Source organism: Camelus dromedarius, chromosome 4 (assembly GCF_036321535.1).
Source record: "Camelus dromedarius isolate mCamDro1 chromosome 4, mCamDro1.pat, whole genome shotgun sequence".
Taxonomy (NCBI): Eukaryota; Metazoa; Chordata; class Mammalia; order Artiodactyla; family Camelidae; genus Camelus; species Camelus dromedarius.
Genome location: NC_087439.1, coordinates 93,873,535 through 93,885,001, shown reverse-complemented (window position 1 = coordinate 93,885,001; position 11,467 = coordinate 93,873,535). Strand labels below are relative to the sequence as shown.

The window sequence follows — 11,467 nt, the reverse complement described above, 5'->3', positions numbered from 1 at the left end:
ACAACTGCATCTCCCCTGATAGCCCTGGGAGAAGTCCGGAGGTAGTCTTTGCATAGTGGCTTACGTCTCACACCAGCCTTGCGAGTGGGGAGAAAACGAAAACCCCTCAGAAAAGAACTGGTTTCCCGCCGGAGGACGTGCCGGGCAGCTGTGAGCGCGTCCATACTTTTTATTTTTATGCTTTGACAATACCGACTCTAGAATGGAGGACCAATTTGCATTCTGGGGAACAGTCACCAGTAGCTATTTCTTTGTAGCCTGTTCAATAATAATTATTATCATCTTAAGGAATGTGTAAGTTTGCTAGACAAAAGTGGCCGCATTGTTCGTTTAGTTTGACTTTCTGTGGCTGCGTGAGGGTCGGGCACATACATTTTCAGACACTTACCTGCCGTCTGCTTTGGGAGCATGTGGTGGGGGGCTCAGCTCCTTGTCTTCCCTGGGGCATCGCAGAGAGGGAGCAGCTGCTTCTCTGGTGTGACACCGAGGTCTGCACCTGGGGGCAGAAACGAGGGCCAGTTACCATTTCGGGGAACAAAGCTGGGCCTTCTATCAGCTGAAGGCAGGAGAAGCTTTCCCGCATCTGTTTTCACTTGCCGGATCCTGTCAATAGCTCATACAGGTATTTTCTTTCTTTCTTTTTCTTTTCTTAATTGAAGCGTAATTGATTTACAATGTTGTGTTAGTTTCCGGTGTACAGCTCCGTGATGCAGTTACACACACATACATTCTTTCTTCATATTCTTTATCATCACAGGTTATTACAAGCTACTGAGTGTAGCCCCCTGTGCTGTGCAGCAGGACCTCTCTGTGTATCTATTTTCTGTGTATTAGTACATGTCTGCCAATCCCAGACTCCTACTTTATCCCTCCCCCCCTTTTCATAACCACAAGTTTGTTTTCTATGACTGTGAGGCTCTCTTCTGCTTTGTAAATAAGTTCACTTGTATCACTGTGGTGGCCGCTGTCTCCTGCGTGGGCTTCTCCCCTCCACACACCCTGCCCCCACCTCTCCCCCATCCAGCAAAGTGGGGCTGCTTTGGTTCCAAGTCAGCTCCCCGCAGCCACCTGAGGTGGTGCCTGGCAGCCACGCTCCCCAGCTCTCCCCACCCCGACCCCCTTTGCCCAGGAATCCCTTGGCACTAACAGGAGGTCCAGAGATGGGGAGGAGGGCACCTCCATACAGGATCTGGGGCCAGGGAGAGCTCGGCAGGGTCAGGCATCACCCAGGAGTCCTGGGCTCGGCCCTGCTGTTCTGGGCTGTGACTCAGTGCTGGTTTGGCTTCTGGGCCACAAGGTAAATTCCTGGGGAGTAAGCTGGAGGTCCTGAAGGCAAGGGGTGGGGCCAGACTGTAAACGCAGCCTGGTGTATACCATGTCAGCATTTACACCCCGTTTCTACTTGCACAACCACAAGTGTAAGGGGGGCCGGAGCACAAGAGATGCCTGATTTTCCACATTCCCCCACATTCCCCTTCTCTGTCTGGCTGGACTGACTCCGGGCGCCCACTCCAGCCTTCCCTGTGACCCCGAGCTCGTCTTGTGCAGAGAGAGGACGCAGGGGCAGGGCCAGCCCCGTGCTTGTCTGAGGGCCTGGGCTGTAACTTCCTGGTGGAGTAGCAGGAGGGCAGAGCTGCCTGGGAGAAAACATCCCACCGGAGACCTGCTCCCAGATTCTCCTCTGGGGGGCAGAGCAGACGGCCTTCGGGTGAGACAGAAAGCAGGTGCCTGCCAGGTTACACACGGGCAGGTCACGAGCTGGGAGATGGGTGTCTGGTGGCCACAGCCCAGGGTGGACTTGCGATGCGTGAGGAGACCTCACAGAAAACCGGCTGCTCGCTCTGCCGGGTGGGAGGCAGACCATCCCGGAGACTGACCGAGTGCGAGTCCTCTCTGCGGTCCTGACGTGGGAGGAAGCGTGGGTACCGCACGCTTCTCAGAGCGTGCCCTGCAAACCCTGGATGCTGAGGTCCCCGGGATGGGCCTCACGCGGACACCCAGAGGCAGGTCACATTCTCTGTCTTGTGGGCTGGCGTGCACAACATCCAGGGACCTGTACGTTACTCGTGACCCCGTGCTCTCACTCCTAGTCACCAACAGCTTCTGCGACGCAGTGCTCACACACCACAGCTGATGTGTTACTAGCATGTGCTGGGAGTCACGTAGTTGGCCTCTAGGGAGACTGGCTGCCGTGGGGAGTTGGAAATTTTTACCAAACTTGTATACATGGGGATTATCAAGATTCTTATTTGGGGTCAGATTGTGTCGTTCTGTTTGGTTTTTGTTTTGTTTTTTCTTTTTTTCCCATACATTTTCCATGTTATCTTCAATTAATCACAGTGATTAATTTTAGCTATTAAAAATCGACGTTATTAATGTGATTTACCTACAACAAAATGCGTCCATTTTTAATGTACAGTTTGATGAATTTTGATGTGTATTATCCACATAACCACCATCCCAACTAAAATACAGAATATTTCCAACACTCCAGAAAGTCCCATTGGACCCCTTTGCAGTCATTCTCCACCACAGCACCCTGTACCTCCAGGTAACCACTGACCTGGTGTCCTTCACCACTGACCCTGAGCTGCTCTAGATTGCAGGCAAATGGAACCACCCAGTGTACGCCCTGTGTATCCAACTTTTGCTCAGCATAATGCCTGTGATATGCATTTACGTCATTGTGCTTATTAGAAGTTCGTCTTTTCTCCTTGCAGCGGCAGCTCTTTTCCCTTTTTAACTCTACACACCAGCTGTCTGAGCTTTCTCTGAATACATCTAGGAAGTTGTGGGCTGTAAGATGTGCAACCTAAATGTCCGTCAACAGGTGATTGGATAAAGAAGTTGTGGTACACACACACACTCACACACGTATACACACAATGGAATACTACTCAGCCATAAAAAAGAATGAAATAGTGCCATTTGCAGCAACATGGATGGACCTAGAGATTATCATACTAAGTGAAGTCAGTCAGACAGAGAAAGACAAATGTCATATGATATCATGTGGAATCTAAAAAAATGATACAAACAAACTTATTTACAAAACAGAAGCAGACACAGACATCAAAAACAAACTTATGGTTGCCAAAGGAAAAAGGGGCAGGGAGGGATAAATTACGAGTCTGAGATTTGCAGACACTACTATATATAAAATAGATAACAGCAAGATCCTCCTGTGCAGCACAGGGAACTACATTCAATATCTTGGAATAACCTGTTATGAAAAATAATATGAAAAAGAATATATATGTATGACTGAATCACTGTGCTCTACACCAGAATCTAACACAGCATTGTAAATCAAATATACTTCAATTTAAAACAAAAGAAAGTTGTGGGCAGTTCGGTTACTCTTTCTGTGAGGTGGTATATATTTCCTTAACCATTCTTTTCAGCCTGGAAGCTTTCCAATTCCTTTAAACACACATGCATTGCAATAAATGTGGATTATCCCTGCCCCTACTGCTAAACCTGATGTGGGCATGTTCAGCGAGGGTTCATGAATTGATGATGGTTATGTACTTTGCTCACATGTGTGTGCACTAAAATCGCTTGTCTGCTTTTAGTTTGCAGGCCGTTGCTGACAACGGAGGGTCACGTGTAAGAGCGCGTAGCCTTCTTGTTTGATAACAGTTGGGACTAACCTGTCTCTCACTTTTTCTGTAGGTGGAAACCTGGAGGCCCAGCTGTCACCCTTGGTTTCGGAACAGCACTCCCTCTGAGCCACCAAGAGCCTGCACACCGTGAAAGCGGGGTGCGGCCTGAGCCCCCGTTGCGCCGACAACCCCCAGCCTCCACCCCCTGGACCCCACTCATTGGCTCTCCCCTCTCAGCGGCCACTTGATACTGAGACCAGTGTTTTCCACATTACGGGGCATGACCTCTGGGGGTCATGCCATCAGTTAGGAGGGTTATATTCTGCATTTTTAAAAATGAGAGAACAGAGAAAGTCACCAGGGTGCATTGTACTGAGTAAGAGCAACTAATGCTTTATGAAGCTCTTGTTCCATCCATGTACGTGCGTGCGTGTGTGTGTGTGTGTGTGTACGTGTGCGTTTGCAGAGCTGCGTTCTGCGAGCGTTTGTGTGTGTGAATGTGTGTGCATCATGGGTCACCGTGAGAAATGTCTTTTTTAGTGCGGCTCATGGACAAAAATCACGTTTGAGAAACACTGGCCTGGAAGAGCCCGGTGTCTCTTCCTCTTGTGCTGCGGTGACTGGCTGCAGAGCCGGGCTGTAGGTGTGTCTTTAGAAGGCCCCCTTGGGACAGCCCGTCCCGCTTTTGAGATGTTCTGGCGCCCCTCCCTCCGACTCAGGACAGAGGCAGGCAGGCTGGCTGGCACCTGTCCTGCTCTGTTCGGGTCCAGTCCCTTGTAACCCTGCCGTGCCCCACGTTGGCCCAGGCCCCATCGCCACATGCCTCTCCCTGACGGATGCAGCCACGTTTGCTCTTCCCAGGCTCCATGTCGCCACTCCTCGTTGGCACCTGCCACTCCTTCTCTTGTTCAGCTCCTGCTGGTCACCCTGGGTTGCTACTGACTCTGCTGAGCTCAAGCCAGATGAGAGTTTTTAGAGGTTCGGGACCCTGGGGCCTGGACCAGACTGGGTGAGAGCTACCCAGAGGAGGCCCAGGCTGTAACCCTGCGGGCAATCCTGACTGATGAAGGAAGGCTCCGGGAGCAGGATTAGGGAGGGAGGGAGGGCGGCAGACGGGGTGAGTCACCAGGTTGACGTTGGGAGGGTTTGCAGGAAGTTAGGTGTGCCATGCAAGTCCGCTCAGGAGGGACAAAGATGGATTCCGTGACTGGGTGGAGGGCATCAGGAACCCGTACAATATGGCACTGGACATCTTGGGTGGGGACAGACTGGACAGCTGGAAAGAGCCCTGTGGGCCAGGTGAGCTGGCAGGTCGCTGCCCCTCAGGGTCCTCCACTCGCAGTGAGTGTCCTTCTTTCTCGAAGTGTCCTGCTCAGGCCTTACAGGGAGGTGCCTGTTTCCTCCTGCTGTTTGTTCAGACTTGGAGTATCTTAACCCCAAAGCAGGCGAGTCAACCTGGGCTCCAAATCCTCGCAGAACCTCTGCATGGAATTTAGGGCTTCCTATGCAAATGGGGCTTCAGGGTGTCCCAGAGCCTCCAAACCTGACCCCAAGGGAGAGCCCCGAGTTATCCCCGAGCCATGACTGAGCATTCGCTGAGGGGCCCTGCACACAGGCCAGCCCTGCTGATGCTGCGTTCCAGGGGCTCCAGCTCGTCCTGCTCCAGACGAGGGACTCCATCCTGCAGGCGAAACCTGGGCCGGGCCACCGGTCTGCGTGAGAGCACCTCCTGCCTTCCACGAGGAAACGCGCTTTACTTGGAGACATGTCTCTCCATCTGTTTCCCGTCACCGCCGGGGACTTGCCCGCAGCGGGTGCTGGCTGAGTGTTTATTTGCTGGAGCTGGGAAGCCAAAGTGAGGTGCCCTCCCCGCTCACAAGGGACTGTTCCTCTCTCTTCCCAAGTGTCCGTCGAGCGCGACGCCATGGTCGCCCAGGAGGCTATGTCAGCTCTGGCTCTTCAGACACAGCGAAAGCGTCCTTCTTTCTTTGTTTCCTAGTAGCTGCACCTCTTGTTTGGAAACTTGCCTTCTTACTGTGAAAACAGCTCACATGTGCATGAATTCCTTGCTGGAGGGGTGGGTGTGGGTGTTGGGTGGAGCAGGGGGAGGGAGGAGGTGTCAAAACACCCCGGGAACAGGATGCATAGAAATAATTGAAGGGCAGGGGTGGCAGGTGTGTCTTCCCATTTAATTAAGTGACTAATACAGCTATTGGCTAAGTGGGGCTTCATGCAGCGGATGCCCCAGCTGGGCCGGCTCCATCAAAAGCGCCAGAGGCAGGAGCCCCAGGATGCTGAGGGCAGCCTGGTTGTGCCTGACTGCCGCCCCTTTCCGGGGGCCCTGTGATGCAGTGGACGGTGCAAGTTGCCAGGAGGCCACTGGGGGTGGGGGAAGCGCAGTAGCCTGGAAGTCAGGAGACCAGGAGGCACCCCTCCCCCAGCTCAGCCGCTAACTCGCTGACTGTCCTTGGCAGGTCAGTTCGCATCTCTGCCGTCCTCCATGCCCGTCTATAAAAGGGTTGGATGTGTGACGCCAGAGGTCCTTCTCATCGCTGACATTCTGAGTCTGTGATTTCCTCTGGGCTCTAGCATCCTCTGGTTGAGAGGGCAGATTACTGGGAACAAGACACAGATTCTGAAGGTACTGGTGGCTGGGTGCTCCGGTCAGCGGGCCTCGGTGAAACTGTCTTGGCACAGCACGTGGGCGCCAGTGCAGGTCTGACCAATCCCTCAGCACCTGAAAATTCTCAAGCCATCAGGATGGGCAATTATATAACTTTTCTCGGTTTTCTGATAGTGTAGCTATTGAGGACATTTATGAAAATTTCCTACCGTGCAAGCAGTTAGGAGAAGACTTTTCTATTTCTCTTGGGGATAGCATATCCCACAAGTGCGCCTCCTAAAAGCAATTGTGCCTTGAAAAAGTCCCGTGTAAACTACGTGAGGCCTGATAAAGCGGCTTGCTATCAAAACGGAGCCAAAGACTACGGCATGTTCAATGTAGGCAAAGAGTGTTGTTCACGCTCAAATAACCTGCAGCGTCTGCGTGAAGATCTTTTGTATCAATAGCTTCAAAGAGGACGCTCAGCTTCACCACCTTATTTTCCACGTGGTGTTCAAGATCTTCTCTAAAAGAGGCAGGCTAAGCTGACATCCAGCTTTGCATTTCTTAGACCCAGTGGGCAGCAGACTCACCATGGAAACGTGTCTTTAAGACACTCAAAACATGATGGTCTTTGAAAACATGCATGTCTCCAATGAGAAAATCAATGTAGTGCTTTGGAGGTCAGTCTGAAGTTGAAAAATAACAAAATGAAAAATACTGAATGTTGACGTGTTCTTACATGTACCGTGCTCCACACAGAGTCAGAGCTGAAAACACGTCAGAAGGCCCGTGTGATCACGAGGAAGCTCTGGAAGACTCCAGAAGCAAGGAGCTGGTGTGACCATGTGAAACGAGCTCGCTGAGTGCAGCAGTCTCGGCAGTGTCTCCCATACGGGACAGAGATTTCTTTGAAGACAACTTAAAAAATTAACTGTTGCCTTAGAAACTGATAAACCACAAAGAGAAATTTTATCATTTCTATATTTTTATAATTTCACATTTTTTGGCACAACTACAATGAAATACTTTAAGAGTAATGCCAAGGGAACTATACTCAATATCTTGTAATGGCCTATAATGGAAAAGACTAAGAAAATGAATATATGTATGTACATGTATGACCGGGACATTGTGCTGTGCACCAGACATTGACATGTTGTAACCGACTGTGCTTCAATTAAAAAAAAAAAAAGAACCCCATCAGCAAAATGAAAAGACAACTTACACACACACACAATGAGGAATGCCAAGAAGCAAATATTTTTGTGTATGCATTGTGTTAGCTTGGGCTACCATTATGGAATTCCGTAGATGGGGTGGCTTTAAACCACAGACATGCTTTTCTCACAGTTCTGAAAGCTCGAAGTCCAAGGTCAAGGTCCCGCAAGGTAAGTTTCATGCCGAGCCTCTTCCTGTGGTTTGCAGGAAGCCACCCTCTCACGGTGTGCTCCCATGACCTCTTCCTTGTGCGTAACTGGGGAGAGGTCGAGAACCCTGGTGTCTATAATCACATCGGGGCCCCAGCTTTGAGCTCATCTCTCCCTAAGAGGCCTCTCCCAAAGGCCTCTTCTCCAAACACCATCCCATTGGGGGTTTAGAGCTTCAATATATGCATTTGGGAGGGGGACACAGACATTCAGTTTACAACATATATGATATATGTGGACTTTTGTATACATATTTACTGAAAAGGCATACACCTTTTAGACTGTTGCCCTGAGAACCAGCAGCCAGTGAAGTCAGGAACGCCCAGCCAGCTCCAGGGCTGCCCAAGAGGAGGTGAGGGGGCGAAAGAGACACAGAGCCCTGCAGGGAGCCTGCCCTGGCCCGGGAGTGGATACGGAGGGGCTCTGCTCCCCACCAGCTCTGCGGAACCGGCCCGATCCCCGTCACCCTGCTCGGCACGCCTGGGTGGGAGGGTCGATGGCGTTGGTTAGACAGTGCTCTCTTCATTTGTCCATGAGCTGACTGTGAATGAGAAAAGTCATTCACGCCAGGAGGCCGTCGGGGAGTGGGGAGGCCTGAGGCACCACTTAGGAGTCTCTCCATCACATTCAGTCAAACACAGCTGAGGACAGTGGGGCAGCAGGGACTCCGAGGAGCCCTTTCTCACCACTAGCCATCCTGCTCCTCCCCATGTGGATTCTGCTTGACTGCAATTTCACTCACTCCCCCCAAACCCCAGATACTTTGCACGCTTAGGCCCAGGCTCACATGTCAATGTCTCCTTCTGGGGGGAGGGGAAGATGCCCTCTCCCCCTCACTCACCCCGCCACCACCTTTATCCATCTGTTCTGTGGTTGGTGGGAGGGTGAAAGAACGCATCCACCTTGGAAAGCAGTCAGGCAGCTCCTGGAAAGGTTAAAGGGTCGCCGCACGCCCAGCGAGCCCACTTGCAGGCATGCACCCAAGAGAAATAAAAACATTATGTCCACACAAAACTTGCACGTGAATGTTCACGGATGTATTACCCGTAATAGCCCCAAAGTGAAAATAGCCTAAATGTCCATCAGTGGCTGAGTGGATAAACACAATGTGGTCTATCCATACGATGGAATATGATTTGACAACAAAAAGGAATGAAGTACTGCTTCAGGCTACAACATGGGTGAACTTGGAAAACGTGGTGCTAAGTGAAACAGGCTAGTCACAAGAGACCGCATATTGTATGACTTTATTTATATGAAATGTCCAAAATAGTCAAATCTATAGACAAATCTATTAGCGGTTTCCAGGGGCTGGCGAGGAGAGCGAGTGACTGCTAATGAATACAGAATTTCTTCTTAGAGTGACGAAATATTTTAAAATAAGACAGTGGAGATGGTTGTACAACATTGTGAATGTATGAAAAACCACTAAATTGTACACTTACATAGGTGAATTTTTTGGTGTGTGTGTTATACATCAATGAAGCTGTTATTAAACAAACAAAAAAGATGAAAGAAAAAAGAAAGAAAGAAAGAGGGAAAGAAAGAAAGAAGAAAAAGGAAAGAAAGCAAGCAAGCAATTTACTTTCTGTCCTTGGTGGGCCCTGGGGTCTGGCTCATTCAGGACCCCAGTCTACCAGCAGTTTTTCAAGTCCCCTGAGTGCCTTCTCAGCACCATGCCTTTATTCATCCTTCTCTCCTTCCTGGAATGTTCTTCCCACTCCTGTCTGCTTGGCAGACCTCCTATTCCACCATCAGGGCCCTGCTCCCCCACGCCCACTCTTCTCTGTGGTTTGCCTAGGTCGGTCTGGCAGGCTGCCTTACTCCCTTCTCTGTGCCCAACGACCGTGCTCCTTTTGGACGTGTCACGTGGTAGCATGATCTGTCTTCCTGACGGCCCTGATGGCCCTCCTGGAGACACTGTCCCATCTATCTGTGAGTACCTGGCAGCTGGCCCAGGGCCTGGCAGACAGCAGGGGCGAGGTGAATGTGTGCGGAGTAGACCTGCACACGCCCACACAAACACCTTCCGGAAACGCACGTCCCTGGGGAGAAGCCAAGGCAGAATTCACTGAATTTCTTTTCAGCCAATTTCCTCCTTCCTGCTAAATTTCGGGCAAGCGATCAGGTATACATGTTCCCACTGTGGTTCAAAAATCAACCACCCAAGTTTGAAATTCAGGAAACTGGAGACCTGGCTACTTAGGGCTGAGAAAGACTGGCAGATTCTGCTCGAAATTCAGAATGCCAAAACGTCAAAGACAATTACCTAGAAAACAGCAATTCACTTGGTGCTGCCGATAGATTTTGCCGTGTGTACAGTTAACAAAATTGATTTAATCGACTAATTTGCCAATTCTGGGAAAGCTTGGTCAGAACAGTAAATAATTTCAAGGAAGATAAATAGTTGCTGCCTGGCTGCATACGTGAAATCTCTGAAACTCCTTGATTGAAGGAAAATCCGGATGCCTAACTGATCAATGCTGGTCTTTCTCAATGACAGCTTGTATTTCTCAGGAATTTTGGTTGCAAAGCCTAGCAGGTCACATGCGCTGCTTACACAAGAAGGAAAATTCATTTTAAAGGCACGAGGAGCCTCTGTGAGCCCACAGCCTGGAGGTCCTGAGTGTCAGGGTGAAACGGACCTAGGCCCCAGCGCGCACGGGAGACCACACCCAAGAACTCTGGTTTCTCCGCTCCTTGGTTTCTTTGTCAGTCTTTCCTCTGCTGCAGAGGAGCCATTGTCCTGCTCAACACACTTCAAAATGGCGCCCCCAGCAGCTCCCATGTAGACCTTGGCTTCATTCAAGACAAGTGTCAGGCTGACATGGGACTTCTCACTTCCAAATTACATATACATTATACGTAATCTTGGTAAATTTCAGATTAGAATCGTCCTTGTTAATACCAGGAGTTCACAACACTAATGGGTCCCCAGCATCTTCTCCCCACACAGAGATCTCTTTAGCCTGGCTGGGGTTAGCTTCCCAGGATCGTGATGTATGAACATGGATGCTCCCAGTGGACCACACAGATGGGCAAAGTGGAGGAAGTTTGGTCCCAGCAGAGGAAGGGGCTGCTACGCAGACGAAAGAGTAGGGTCCTCTGCAACCTTGAAACCACCTCCCCACAATCACGCTGGAATTGGCCTAAACTCTTTTCCACTCAGCTCTGTTTCCTTAAAAATGGCGTTTGGAAGGGGAGGGTATAGCTCAAGCAGTAGAGTTCATGCTTTGCATGCACGAGGTCCTGGGTTCAATCCCCAGTACCTCCATTAAAAAATAATTAAATAAATAAACCTAATTGCCTCACCCCCTAAAAACGTAAATAAGTAAAAAATTTTTAAATGGCGTTTTGTTTCCCTAGCAATTTATAAATCTCTACATTGGAACATGGATTATATTATAGGCAATATTTGGATAAGTCGAGTTCCATAAAGACAGTTTGGAGGTGCAGGGCTCTCGCTAGTGGGGGGACACAGTAGGCAGGGCTCAGGGAATGAGGGAGGGGTGTCAAGACCTCAGACCTCCTGACCACATCCAAGTTGGCCTGCGCTCCCCACCGTGGACTGATGCCAGAATCAGGAGGCAGGGGGGTTATCTCTTCAAGGCAGGAGGTGGAGATGGGAGGCGTCGGACTGCTCCCGCGTGTGGTTGGGGCTGGTTCCCTGGAACCCTGGCTTAGGTGGCTATGAGACATAGACCACACCCATGAGGGATCACAAACCTGTTTCCTGCTTGGCTGAGTCTGAGGGAGGTAAGATTTTGATACCTTTGATACCTTCCGTAAGAGCTAGAGGTTGGGGGAGTGCTGGGCCAGGGGGTCCAGGG

The 11,467-nt window shown here is 50.4% G+C and overlaps 1 long non-coding RNA gene across 1 annotated transcript in view; it reads right to left on the bottom strand.

Annotated features, from left to right (window-relative positions):
• Positions 1-416: 416 nt before the first annotated feature.
• Positions 417-11,467, bottom strand: part of LOC105085545 (uncharacterized) — a 29,893-nt gene continuing 18,842 nt past the window's right edge. Inside the window, exon 4 of the long non-coding RNA XR_010380796.1 lies at positions 417-496. This is a non-coding gene — a long non-coding RNA (uncharacterized LOC105085545). The remainder of the gene's footprint in view (positions 497-11,467) is intronic.